The following is a 15,075-nucleotide window of genomic DNA, read 5'->3' as shown; positions in this document are numbered from 1 at the left end:
GGTAATTCATGTCAAGCAGCTAATTAACACTGAAGAATTTCTTAATTGTATGGGTGTATTGAATTCCAACTTTCACCATTCCAAATAGCCTTACCTTTTGAAAGGATGATCTGAAATTTTCTTTGCGAAGGTTGCTTGTCAGCACTCTCCCATTTGGTTAGATGAAATGAAGTTATTGTGGCAACCAAAGTTAGGACTTGAAACTTGGGGTATGTGAAATTGTGAATTCTTAATATGAGCCTTGATTACAAAATGCTATTTGAAGCTAGTTATGCAGGGTAACAACAAGTGGGTTGAACTTCTCAAATAAAATCAAAGCAGGCGGCTCATAAGTGGACAGAAACCTAAGTGAGGAAGGGATCCATCTGAAGAATAGTTTACCACAACCAATCTTTAATAAGGAGTATAACAATAGGAAAACTTCATATTACAAGCTGATTAACACTTACTGAACCATTTCTTACAAGGACATGGGTGTACTGTATTCCAACTTTTGCCACTCCAAGCAGTCTCCACCTTCGAAATGATAATTCAAAATTTTCTTTGTGAAGGTAGCTCATCAGCATTATCTCATTTGGTTAGATGGAATGAAGCTATTGTGGCAACCAAATCTGGAGCACTTGGAACTTAGAGTATGTGAATTCTTAATAAGGCCTTGATAATGAAATGGTATTCAAAGCTAGTTACGCAGGGTTACAGCAAGTGGGCTGAACTGAATCAAACGCAATAGAAATCATGTTAATCATAAGAGGACAGGAAATGTCAAGGGGTGGAAGGGATCAATATATGGTTGGTTAAGAACACCAATATTTGGCAAGGACCATGAGAACAATAGGAACAGGATCGAAAAGCCATTCAAGGGGACTCTTGGACTGGGGAAGGAATCCAGAAGCTGCTCTGCCACTCTTCTCGTATGCCTAACCACATATAAGACCTTGAATATTTATGGAAACACACTTGATCCATTGTGTATTGCAATATTTAGAGATTCACAGGATGGATACTCATGAAAATTATTAACATATTTGAACTTCATCAAGAAGAAGAAGAAGAAGGCAATATTATCAAAGGTTCAGGTCATGTTACTAGACACTCTTTGATCTGTGAGTAACAACTACATACAAAAATAATTACGGATTAGGGACCAAGACTAAGAGCAGAAAACTTGCATAATCTATAACCAAAGGAAAACATTAACCATGGACAATCACAACGAGAGCAAGGAAATTCTCTGGCAATCCAATGCCTTATTGGCTAAGGGAAAAGGAATTGATCAGCAGAGAAATTCCCTAGCAAGCTGATGCCTTATTGGCTAAGGGAAGAGGAATTGATCTCCTATACTTTTTGTAACGCCCCAAAATTTCAAACTTGTGAACCTTTTAGAAAACAAGCAAGAGATTAGAAGAAAGTCTCTTTCCTTTCAGAGTTTGTTTATGAAATCAGCGGAAGATAATTCTTTTGTTGAATTTAGAAAGACAAGCTGACAACTTTGGGCACGTTAGCCAAAAGAACCAAAACTCACTACACATGATACTTGCAAAACACTTGGAAAAGCCACTTTCATTTAAAGAAGTTCCCAAATAGTACAAAAATCGGATATCCCAAGAAAAATTCGTTACAAAACCCAAAAACATCCAGGACGCGAGCTAAGAGCAGGAAAAAAAGTCTTAAAGTCATCTTGCCATCGCGTCATCGTCCGTGATGTACCTAATCATCACCTGTACCCATAGAATGGGTTAGTTTCGTGAAAAACTAGTAGGTACATAAGAGAGACTACAAGAAACTGAATTAAGAGCATTTAATTCAGCATGCTAAGCAATTTAAAGCAGATCATCAGTTAAACCGGTAAGCAGTTCAAAGCAAGTAAGCAGTACAACTGTCAAACGCAGCATGACGATTCATTTGATCGTAAGCTGTGAACTATCACACAACAAGCAAGTCTTATTACTCATCCACCAGTGTGCACAGACTTTATGTTTTGATATTACTGTCCTGCGGGTACGCGTAGATAAATCGTAGAAACAACTGAGACTAGTTCGAGCGTCTGTTATTTTATGTATTTTCAATAACCCGAATAGCTAGTTGAGTCCGCTCCTAAAGGAACGACTTTAGCCAAGAGAGGATTCCCCAAAGGCAGGTACTTGGCAACGGATGCATCCAACTTCTGCAGAAGTTCATGCGATCTACCACCTAGGATAATGTCGGGTAGTCCCTTCTCTTAACTCCAATGACTGAGAAGGCCGGATCTTTGCCCGTGGGGTGGTTGTTAACAATTTGTCCATTGAAGTTTTGTACTGATCCATCATCTCTCTTGACAAAAACCAAAGTGTGAATGGGTGTGTTAGGCGTTGTTTAACTAACAACCCATTCTACATGTTGTGGTCTTTCAACCACGCGAGCATTTTGCCTATAAAGGCGATCCCATTTTTTTATGTGTTTACAACATTATGCATTTAGCACTGTTCGAGGTCGCACGACCGTCTCATCCGATCATCGCAGTACTAGCGTGTAGTGCACGACTACAAGTACTCTACGATGAAATGGGTATAGTTCCTCAATAGGAGCCTCAACAAAAGTGTTTCACAAAGATGTAATGTTTCTCAAACTTTACTTTTGACATTCTTTATCTTTTGAAACAGCCAACAGCTTGTGCCAACATTTGACATGCAATTTTCTAGAATCTCATTCGCTATCGGGGTATCTACATGCCTCGCATAACTCGATATCGGCCTCGATAGACGAGATACGGGTTTCTTAACAGAACCCCCGCTAAGAAGTTCGCTCAAGCCCCAATTTAGGGTTACCCGAGATATGTCGAATAAACGAACAAAACCAGCCAATCACATCCTTCCAAGTGTTTCGATTTGAGCAGTCTTTGATGCTTTTGCGCAGCTCTCTAAATTCTCAAGTCTACTTTACAGGACTGCTCACTCGAAAAGCCAGGATCCCTGCTAGGGATCCCTTTCATTAGACGAGGATGTATATATGCATATATATGTATATATTTATACGAGTACGCATTTAACTCAAGGGCGCGGTTTCGCGATCCTTGTCCTTTACTTTCTGTCATGTCTTTCGTTTGCCATCGCGCTTTACGCCTAGGCTTCGCTTACGCATTCCTGCTTTCAGTTTTTCTTTTGTCGTCACGCTTTGCGCCCAGGCTCTTGCTTTTGCAAATGTTTCTTTACTGCCTTGCCATTGTAGATGACGCTCAGGTTTTTGCTCATTGCATGTGCTATAAAGGCATCCTCATGGAGGATGCAAGAGGCATTAATTGAACTCAATTCAATTGTCCAAGTCTTTCGTGCAATCTTCCCCTACCTTGGAGAGTTGCGAGCTTGCTGGCGTCTACGGGTGTAGGCGATTGACGGCTCAGGCCGCGGAGTGCGAGTGTGATCCATCGTACGAGCTGCAAAAGCGACGATCTTAGCAAGCTAATACCAAAAATAGAAGGTCAAAGGCACTGCCGTTGTCCTGACGTGAAGGAAGCAGAGGCAGGGGCATCGTGCCCTTGCGCACATGCTATAAGCGCAAGAAGCAAGGGCAGGGGCTGCAAGCCCCTGCTGACCTGCTGTCGGCAAACTACGAGGAGGCAGGTGGTTGCACCCCTGCCCTCAGAAAGCGAGGGCAGGCAGCACTGCGGCCCTGCCTGACAAAGTAGAAGAGAGGCAAAGGCAAAGCCCCTGCCTGTCAACAACGAAGGGGAGGCAGGGGACTTCGCCCTTGTCTGTTGAGCATGCAAGGAGGCAGGGACTTGTCCCCTGCCTGGCGATTATGCGAACAGGCAGGGGGCAAAGCCCCTGCCTGATGCTGGGGAAGAGGAAGGGAGTTCTGCCCCTGCCAACCGAAAAGCAAAGAGGCAGGAGCTAGGCCCCTGCCCGACGAACACGCGAACAGGCAGGGGGTGAAGCCCCTGCCTGACGCCAGAGAAGAGGGAGCAGGGAGGGGATCGACCCCCTCCCCTGTCGTCAAAGGGAGCAGGGAGGGGCTTGACCCCCTCCCCTGCCGTAACAGGGAGCAGGGGGGGGCTCGACCCCTCCCCTGCTGTAAAAGGGAGCAGGGAGGAGGTTGGGCCCCTTCCCTGCTAAAGATGTTGCAAGGAGGGGGTTCGACCCCTCCCTTGGCCGCAGGGAGCACAAGGATGGCTCGGCCCCTCCCCTGCCAAAAGGAGATGCAGGGAGGGGGACCGACCCCTCCCCTGCCAAATACGGCACGCAGGGAGGGGCTCGACCCCTCCCCTGCAAAACTTAGGCATCGGGAGGGGGTTGGGCCCCTCCCTCGCAAAACACATCGCAGGGAGGGGGCTCTGCTCCTCCCCTGCGATTTAAGGTAGCAAGGAGGGGGCTTTGCCCCTCCCTTGCGATTGAGGGAGGCAGGGAGGTGGCCCAGCCCCTCCCTGCGCAAACGGAGAAGTGAGAGAGAGAGAGACGGAAGAAAAAAAAAAGGAGAAGAAGAACGAGGGAAAAGAAAAGGGGAAGAGGAAGTGGCGCGTACCTGGAGGGGGGTCGCCTGCGCCGATCCCAACAGCAAGAGGGACAGGAGAGGTGAGGGTGGTCACCTGAAGGCTGCCGAACGGGAGGTCGCCAGTGGCGGTGGGTTGTCGGGGGGTCTCCGGCGAGCAGAAACGAGAGAGACAGAGTCAGAGACGAGAGGGTGAGAGAGAGCGAAAGAGCAGAGGGGAAGGAGGTTTCGAGAAACCTCCCCCCTTTGCCTCGTTGTCTTTAAAAGGCACGAGAGGCGATGGCCTCAGGTTGGGTCCGGGTCCGGATCCAACCTGAATCCAACTTTTTTTTTCGGGTTTTACACTTTTGCAGGGTGCCAAGCCTTAAAGTCCTTATTATACCTTCCGCCAATGCCAATAGAATAATGGAAGGCAGATTGGTCTACAAAAGATCAAGTTATGGGAGATAGAACTAGAAACCCAAGGAAAAAGTTGATGCACACACACATGTAATGAAATATGAGGAAAAAGAAAATGAGGATCTCTAAAGGCTTACAAGACCATAAACACAAAATGCACATGCACGTAGACAAGTCCAACTAAGGGACAATACATGAGCACCAAAGGCACAACACAAGTACTAAGTGCATTCAAGACATTAAAGAACTAAAGAGAAGAACACAAAACATAAAAAATATTCATCTTATTGAGCATGAATGCTTAAGAGAAGCATTAGAAAATGAAAAGGGATAAAAACCTTTATTTATACACATACAAGAGAGAGATACCTCAATAGAGTTGTTGGACTATTCCATCAGCTATATTTTGACTAGTCAAAAAAGAACCCAACAACTCTATTTGGTATTTGACCAAATAGTTCCTATAAAAATAGAAAATGACAAAAAGAAAAGAATAAAGTCAAAGTACTAATATGCCCCTAATGGGCACAGCCTATTACAAAGACAGAAATAACCAAAATACCGTTAATAGGTATTTACCTATTACATCATTATAAGTAAAATATATATACATATATATGTATATGAATATATACATGTATATATGCACAATATGAATATATATATATATATATATATATATAACTTAACATTCCCCCTCAAACTTACGGTGTGATATACCAAAAGTTTGAAAATACAAAAACAATAAACACGAATGATCAAAGTCTTCAAGTGTCTTCATTGGATGTCTCCATCTTTATGTTACAACAGAGAATTTTGCAAATACAAGTCTCTAAATGTCTTCATTGGTGATTGTCTACAAACACCTTCATCGGCTATCTCTTTCATGATATGATGCATCAAAGATATTCTTTTCTCAATCAATCGCATCATTAAAAACCTGCAAAAAAACAAAACAAAGGTTCCAACTAAACAAAAAAAAATATCATAACCCAATAGTTATAAAGTTTTTAAAACAAATATATTTTTGAACAAGAAAAACATTAGATGATCATTAAGAAAGATAAGAGGAGCATACCACAAGGATAATTTTTTATAAAATCAAATTATAAACCCAAAATCAACATATATTTTTTTTTAAGAAAACATAAATATTGATCATAGGAGAATTTGATCACTAAAGGACATATAAATCATCAAGAAGAGATAAACAACTATGCATAAATAATATCCCAAGGATTTTTAGAAAGCATTTCAAATGAAATAACAAATCATCGCCGACAACATGCATATAAAATATAACAATTCAAAATAGCCCTCAAGAAAATAGGAGATAATTAAATTCATGCATACAACAATGTGAACAAGATAATTAATATGAAACACATATATATCCAACAAGAAATTAAAGCATATTTAATGCAATCTCACGAAGGAGATACCGAATATCACTTTCACAATCCTAATGGATTGTGATTTGTGAGATTGCTCTCTTTTATTACTATGTGCATTAAATATGCTTTAATTTCTTGTTGGATATATATGTGTTTCATATTAATTATCTTGTTCACATTATTGTATGCATGAATTTAATTATCTCCTCTTTTCTTGAGGGCTATTTTGAATTGTTATATTTTATATGCATGTTGTCGGCGACGATTTGTTATTTCATTTGAAATGCTTTATAAAAATCCTTGGGATATTATTTATGCATAATTGTTTATCTCTTCTTGATGATTTATATGTCCTTTAGTAATCAAATTCTCCTATGATCAATATTTATGTTTTCTTAAAAAAAATATATGTTGATTTTGGGTTTATAATTTGATTTTATAAGAAATTATCCTTGTGGTATGCTCCTCTTATCTTTCTTAATGATCATCTAATGTTTTTCTTGTTCAAAAATATATTTGTTTTAAAAACTTTATAACTATTGGGTTATGATATTTTTTTTTTTAGTTGGAACCTTTGTTTTGTTCTTTGCAGGTTTTTAATGATGCGATGGATTGAGAAAAGAATATCTTTGATGCATCATATCATGAAGGAGATAGCCAACAAAGGCGTTTATAGACAATCACTAGCCTTTCATTGTCATTGTAATAGTGCACTATTGTTTCATTACAATTTTTGTGTTTTCTTAGGTGAATACTTTATTTCGTGGCGGTGCAAGAAGCAGCAAAAGGTCGCTCTTTCATCAACTGAAGCTGAATACTGAGTCATAGCCACCACAACAATGAAAGTAGTCTAGCTCAAAAGACTACTGGCTGACATGGGGGTTGAAGTGACAAAAGCCTTATGCATGTGCTGTGACAACAAGAGTACGATCTATGTTGCCAACAACCAAACATTTCATGAATGCACCAAACATATTAAAATGGATTGTCACTATATCAGAGAGGATTGTCACCAAACATATTTCATGATCTGCCTTATGTTACATCAGAACACCAATTAGCGGATTTCTTCACCAAACCTCTCGCTGCTCCTAAATTTCATTTCCTCTTAAACAAACTTTCGCTCATTGTATCGTAAGTTTAAGGTAGAGTGTTAAAAAGTGTATATACACATAAATATAATTGTATATGTTGAGAATAGGTGGTTTTTGGTTAAGTTCTCACATATTAGAGGTTTTCTGAAATATTATTTTCATAAGGACTTAGATGTAATTTTTCTGTTTTGCCTCTCTCTATTTAATATAGAGAGAAGCCCTAATCTCAATTAACGAGTTCTATTGTGCAGCCGTCTCTCTCTCTCTCTCTCTCTCTCTCTCTCTCTCTCTCTCTCTCTCTCTCTCTCTCTCTCTCTCTACACTCACAGGTGGCTGTACAACCCCATCTCATTCTACATGGTATCAAAGCCTTCGATCGTGGGAGCGTGATTTTCATCAACAGGGACTGTTTTTTTTCATCAACGAGGAGCAACAACCCTACGGCTTTTTAAAATCAGGTTCGGTGGGGTTGATTGGGGAAGATCTGATCACAGATCTGGGATGTTACCCAGATCTGTCGTTAGATCTAAGGAGAAGATCCACTGCGATCGAGTGTTGCCGAGACTGGTTTCTACTATGACGTGATTTTTTTTTGTTCGTGAGTTGTCGAGGTGTGTTCCTGCTGTTACAGATTTTTTTTTTCTGTGTTGCCGTGAGTGCTGAGTTCTTGTCGAGGTGTGTGTCTGCTGTTTGGGAGCAGCAGAAATTATTTTTTCTGTGTTGTCGTGATTGCTGAGTTCTCGCCTATGCTGATTGCGTGTTATCAGAATTCTGTCGTGAATGCAACTTCCTTTTCTGTGTTGCTGTGAATGCAACTTCCTTTTCTGTGCTGATTACTTGTGATACTTACTGGATGTTGTGCATTATATGTTGGAGAACAGCAAGTGTAGTGAATACTTTGGTTTGCAACTGCAGTCTCTCATTTATCGTGATGTGTTTGGGCCTTTCAATGTTCGTGATTTCTGTGCTATCAACATCAACTGAAATTTAGTTGTTTCAGTGGATTGGTTTATTTCAGAATGTGGCTGCTGTGTCGAGTTTTTTTTTGGAAACATGGTAGCTTAAGTTTCTGTGTCGTGGAAAGTAGCAGGTGTGATTTCCTGTTGGACTGAATTTTATTTCGTGTGTGGGCTGTTGTTTGCTGTGGAAACAGCAGGTGTGGTTTACTACTGAGTTAGAGAAAAAAATTCCTCTTGAACACTTGTTGTTCAAGTGAGGTAATCTATTTTTTTTTCAGTATGGCTGAAAATTCGAAATGTGATTCCAAACTGGAACATATTGGGGAGTATAAGGCTTTTGCCAACCCCTTCTCATATGGCTCTTCTGTAAGGTTGAATGAAACCAACTATGCCAGGTGGTCCAGAACTTTTATGATGTCGGTATCTGGACATCGTCGAAAACATATTTTGTTGGAAGGCGAACCCACTGAGAAATTGGGAAAATATGTCACTTGGGATGAAGATAATGACATAGTTATGTCATGGATCATGAATAGTGTTGAACCCCATATTGTCCATGGATTGATCTACTATAATACAGCCAAACTAATGTGGGACAATCTTTGTGATACATACTCACAAGAAACGAATGTGAGTCGTATCCTGCAAGTTGAACAGGAAATATATAACTTGCAACAGGGAGATCAGACCTTGGCCCAGTACTATGCCTCTGTCAAAGCTGCGTTTGAAAGACTTAATGCTCACAGGCCTCTTTGTTGCTCCAAGCAAAAGGATCATCAAGAACAAACCATGGTTGCTCGTTTTCTTACAGGTCTTTCTTCAGATTTCTCTGTTGCAAAAGTTCAAATGTTGACTGGTTCAGATGTTCCCACTCTTGCTGATGCTTACAATCGTCTGAGTAGACTTGCGATCTCTCTGCCACAATCTCAGCCTGTGACTCAGTCATCTGCTCTTATTGTCCCATCTAGTTATGGGCGTGGAAATATTCAGAATATCAGAGGACGAGGACGTGGACATGGTATGGGAGGCAGAGGAAAGCTTCAATGTACATTCTGTGGAAAATCTGGACATTTAAAAGATCGTTGCTGGGATAAGCATGGTCAGCCAATCTCTTCTTCATCAAAGCCATATAACCCTAAAGCAAATGTTACTACTATTGAGGCAACAAATGCACCAGAGACTATCACTGCAAATGAAAGTAGTATCACCCTTAGTCGTGCGGAATATGATGAGTTGATTGCTCTTCGACCTTTGAGTTCCCCCACTCCAATAGCTGGGGTTGCCTTTTCAACCGGAAATCATCTCCATCCGAATGATAGTAAGTGGGTTATTGACTCTGGTGCATCCAGACATTTGTGTGGAAATTCACGTGTTTTCTCAGATCTAAAGGTCATTAAGGCTCAACTTGGAGTTTCATTAGCCGATGGGAGCTCCTCCCCGGTTGTTGGTCAGGGAAATATTTCTATATCCTCCTCATTACAGTTGAAAAATGCTCTTCATGCTCCAAACTTTCCTCAAAGTTTACTTTCTGTTAGTTGCCTTATAAAAGAACAAAACTGTAGAGTAATATTTGATCCAATGGGTTGTCATTTTCAGGATTTGCTGACGGGGAAGAAGATTGGTGGAGGCTATGAAGAAAATGGACTTTACTACCTACATCATCCAATGGGTTCTGTTCATGCTGCAGTGGAACATTCATTCAGTCATGTTCAGTGGCATCGTCGTCTTGGTCATCCTTCATTGTCAAAGCTTCGATCGGTCTTTCCTCAGATTCCTTCCACCACATCATTTCAGTGTGAAGCATGTCAGTTGGGCAAGCATCATCGAAGCTCGTTCCCTCCGAGTCAGAGTCAGTCTAGTAATAAAGTTTTTGAACTTCTTCATGCAGATGTATGGGGTCCTAGTAAGATTCCTACTAGGACTCAGTGTCGTTATTATCTTGTTATTGTTGATGATTTCTCTAAGTTATCATGGGTATTTTTAGTATAAGAACGATCTGAAGTTCCAAGTCTTATCAAATCCCTAATTCTTGAAATAAAAACTCAGTTTGAATCTATTGTCAAGATTGTTCGCACTGATAATGCTCTCGAGTTTAAATCAAAAGGCCTGTTACAATTTTACCAAGATCATGGCATCCAACCCCAAACTTCTTGTGCCTATTCATCTCAACAAAATGGGATGGCTGAGCGAAAACATCGACACCTCCTTGATGTTGCCAGGACCATTATGGTTCAATCAAATGTTCCTGCCTTATACTGGGTGATGCGATTACCACTGCTTGCTATCTGATCAACCGCATGCCTTCGTCTTCTGTGGGTGATCAAATTCCATTACATATCCTAAAACCTGATGCCCACTTTTTTCTTTCTCACCAAAAATATTTGGATGTGTTTGTTTTGTACACAAACTTGGCCCTGACCGTGATAAATTAGCCGCTCAAGCTACAAAATGCATATTTATCGGTTATCCAAAAAATCAAAAGGGCTATCGTTGTTATGATGCTATTTCTCGCCGAGAGTATGTCAGTGCAGATGTATCTTTCTTGGAATCTTCTCCATATTACTCTAGTTCTGGTTCCCCGCTGCAGGTTGATCCAGCTGAATCTTTTCCATTACCTATCCCTCCTTTTCCTTTGGAATCTGTGCCCTCCTTACCGAACCAAACTTTATCCTTTTCCAGATTTAATAATCCGCCATTGGTATATGTGCGTAGAGCTCCATGTCTGCAAGAGCCTTCATCTTCTTCTTCTCTTGAGGTAAGTTCTACTGACAATAGTGATCTTCAGGATGATGATAGCAGGCCTATTGCTCTACGAAAGGGGACAAGACAATGCACCTTATATCCCATATATCATTATGTCTCCCATGCCAGAATTGGACATCAAAAAGTCGTTTATCTCAGCCATGTCTGCTGAAACCATTCCTCTGAACTATCACCAGGCAGCACTCGATAATCGCTGGAAGTTGGCTATGCAAGAAGAAATGACAGCTTTGGTCTCTCAGCATACCTGGGATCTAGTTGATTCCCCAGCAAATGCTGACATTGTTGGATGTAAATGGGTATATAAATAAAGTACAAATCTGATGGTTCTATTGACAGGTACAAGGCCAGATTAGTCGCGAAAGGGTATACTCAGACATATGGAATTGACTTCTTTGAAACTTTTTCTCCTGTGGCACGGATGGGTACCATCCGTCTTGTTCTCTCAGTAGTTGTTCAGCATGGTTGGAGCTTGTGTCAATTAGATGTGAAAAATGCATTTCTTTATGGGGATCTATCTGAGACCGTTTACATGCAACAACCTCCAGGTTTTGAGGTTGAGGGGGAGTGTCAGAAGGTGTGCAGATTGAGAAAGGTGATTTATGGCATGAAACAAAGTCCTCGTGCATGGTTTCAAAAGTTGTTTGAAGTGATGTCAAGCTTTGGCTTTAATAGATCGGCAGCAGATCATACACTTTTTATAAAGAAAACTAGCTCTGGCATAGTTGTTATGGTGGTATATGTGGATGACATCATTCTTACAGGAGATGATGTGAAAGCTATTGAAGCCACAAAGGCTCATCTTCAAAAACACTTTGTTACAAAAGACCTTGGTTCACTCAGGTATTTTCTGGGTATAGAAGTTGCTAGAAGCCGTGAAGGGATGGTTTTGTCTCAGCGGAATTATGTTCTTGACTTATTAAAGGAAACGGGCATGTTGGGAGCTAAACCAGCAAATATTCCCATGGACCATAAAGTTCAGTTGTTTGAAGAAGGGTCAAAACCTGTTGATAGCAAAAGCTATCGCTCCCTAGTAGGGAAGTTATTATATGTAACTGTGACCAGACCCGATATTGCTTTAGCAGTAAGCAAAGTTAGCCAGTTCATGGACAAACCAACTGAGGTACACTGGAATGCAGCCATAATGATTCTCAGATATCTAAAATCCTCTCTGATGCTGACTATGCTGGATCTGTAGTAGATAGAAAGTCTACCACAGGATTCTGTGTTTCTGGGAGACAACTTGATTTCATGGAGAAGTAAGAAACAAAATGTGGTTTCCAGGTCGAGTGCAGAATCAGAATATCGGGCGCACTGTTCTTAATGATCTCCAGGTGAAGGTTTCCTCTCCAATGACCATGATGTGCGATAACAAAGCGGCAACATATATAGCAAACAATCCTGTCTTTCATGAGAGAACAAAGCACATTGAGGTTGATTGCCACTATGTAAGAGATATGTTTCAAGCTGGTCATATCACTACAAAATACCTAAAGTCTGAAGACCAAGTTGCAGATATGTTTACAAAGCCTCTTGCTAGGCCAAATTTCTCCAGATGTTGTGACAAGCTGAGCATGATAGATATCTATGCTCCAGCTTGAGGGGGAGTGTTGAGAATAGGTGGTTTTTGGTTAAGTTCTCATATATTAGAGGTTTTCTGAAATATTATTTTCATAAGGACTTAGATGTAATTTTTCTGTTTTGCCTCTCTCTATTTAATATAGAGAGAAGCCCTAATCTCAATTAACGAGTTCTATTGTGCAGCCGTCTCTCTCTCTCTCTCTCTCTCTCTCTCTCTCTCTCTCTCTCTCTCTCTCTCTCTCTCTCTCTCTCTCTCTCTACACTCACAGGTGGCTGTACAACCCCATCTCATTCTACAGTATATAATATAATATATTTTAATATATAATAATTTTTATTTATTTATTTTTCTTTTTCTTTTCTTTTTCTCTTTATTTTTTGTATTTTTAGGATTGTCTAGTTTATATCGAACTAGACTCAAAACTAGTCAACATTTGACTAGTTTTGAAATAGTCGTTGGACTAGCTCCAACGACTCTCTTGAGTCCCCTTTAAGCACCTCTATCCTTCTCTCAATGTATATAAATAGGGGTAACTCCCCTCATCTTGTAACAATGCTTCTTAAGCATTTGATGTGAATGAAATAAAGATTATTATTTTTCCGTTTGAGATCTCTCATTTATACCCTTTTATGGGTTATGATTAAAGTGTCTTTAATAGACACTTATTACAAGCATTTTTGCTTTCTTGGAAGATCCTTATTTCCTTACAATAATTATATGTATGTGTGTGTGTTTGTGTGATTTGTTCTGTGAAATCATGAAAACATGCTTAGTTATTATATTTATATATGTGTGTGTGCTACTTTGCTTTTGGGATTTTTTCTGTCAAACATTGAAAGCATGCACAATTAATTTTAATTGATTATGTTTTTTATATAAGTGTGTGTTACTTTGTTTTTGATGAATTTTTCTATAAAAGCATGTTTAGCATTATGCATTATATAATATGTTATTTATATATGTATGTGTTATTATGCTTCTGTGAAAGGTCGAAAGGATATTTTGTTGATTATACTGAATATGTTATGAATAAGCGAATATATATATATATATATATATATATATATATATATATATTTGTATGTCTATAATTATATATATGTAAATTCAGGTTATGTATACTTTTATATTTAATTGGGGGTACCGACAAGTTTGCCTAGTCCTTGACTAGTCTTTTAGGGGTCTTATCGACTAGGTACCGCCTAGCGCTTTTGACTACATAGCCTCCAAACCTAAAAAATCAAGTGTATCAACTATTAGAACAAGAGCATAATCACAATACCACTAATGGGCTAAAAAACACACAAAGAGTGTAAATAACCAAAAGCATTTTTTGTCTACATCAAATGACACTTAAACAAGTGTATCAACTACTAGAACAGGAACATAATCACAATGCTATATATGGGTACAACAAATATACAAAAAGTATGAATAACCAATGGGTGTGCATAACTCACCACATTTGAAAAACATCTCTTGTTTACATAAAATGACACTTAAATAAGAGGCATAATTGGAAGAAATATATGAGGTAAGACAACTTGTAATGAAAACAAATTAATGTTATCAAGAAGGTAAAGAAAAGATTTACAAATCATGGTAGAAATATTAAATTTCACAACCTTTCGAAACACCATGGTTTCAAAAATAGATAGCCATCACAAATAAACATAATTATAAACATTCATAATACAAATGCCCAAATATTGAAATGAGTAATACAATACACTCATGGAACCAGAGATCAAACAAATGTCAATTAGAGTCAAACTATAAGCCGACAATCTAAACCGACAAAATTGAGGTGTACACAACTCACCCAACAAACAACTTTGGTTCAACAAAAGCAATGCCAAAAACAAAAGATGCATCATATAAAAATGTAATGAAGTATGCGAAAAAATAAAGAATGCAAAAATGCATTCACAATCACCAACGTAGAAATATCAAAAGAGAGCAATACACAAGTCCACTATGGGACAACACAAACACAAGCTTTATAAAAAGCACAACTAAAATAAAAGAACTCTTTTATTGAAAGAGTGAACATAAATGCTTAAGGAATACAAGGGGTCTCACCCCTATTTATACAAAGAGAGGGATGAAAAAGGAACCAAGAGGGGGGCTCCCAAAGAGTCCTTGGGAACCCCCAATGACTCTATTGTGGGGCCCCCTTTTGGCGTGAATCCAAAAACAAAAATAAAAGAAATAAAAAAAGAAAAAGGAAAAGAAAATAAGAAAAGGAAAAAAACATTGTTTACTAAACAATGTAATAAGACTATAATACTCCTATCGGGTATTATAGTCTTATACATATGATTTAACACCCCCCCTCAAACTTTACGGGGTGATAACGGAAAGTTTGCCAAGGAGAAACATGAAGCGAGGCGCAGGAAGTGCTTTAGTGAAAAAGTCTGCAAACT

At 39.4% G+C, this 15,075-nt stretch overlaps 1 protein-coding gene across 2 annotated transcripts in view; it reads right to left on the bottom strand.

Annotated features, from left to right (window-relative positions):
- Positions 1 to 15,075, bottom strand: part of LOC149815120 (lycopene epsilon cyclase, chloroplastic-like) — a 96,505-nt gene that overhangs the window by 31,212 nt on the left and 50,218 nt on the right. The window lies entirely within an intron of this gene.

This window comes from Nuphar pumila, chromosome 15, assembly GCF_984573655.1.
Source record: "Nuphar pumila chromosome 15, dmNupPumi1.hap1.1, whole genome shotgun sequence".
Taxonomy (NCBI): Eukaryota; Viridiplantae; Streptophyta; class Magnoliopsida; order Nymphaeales; family Nymphaeaceae; genus Nuphar; species Nuphar pumila.
Note: the sequence above shows the minus strand (reverse complement) of the source record. Positions and strands in the feature narration are given on the sequence as shown.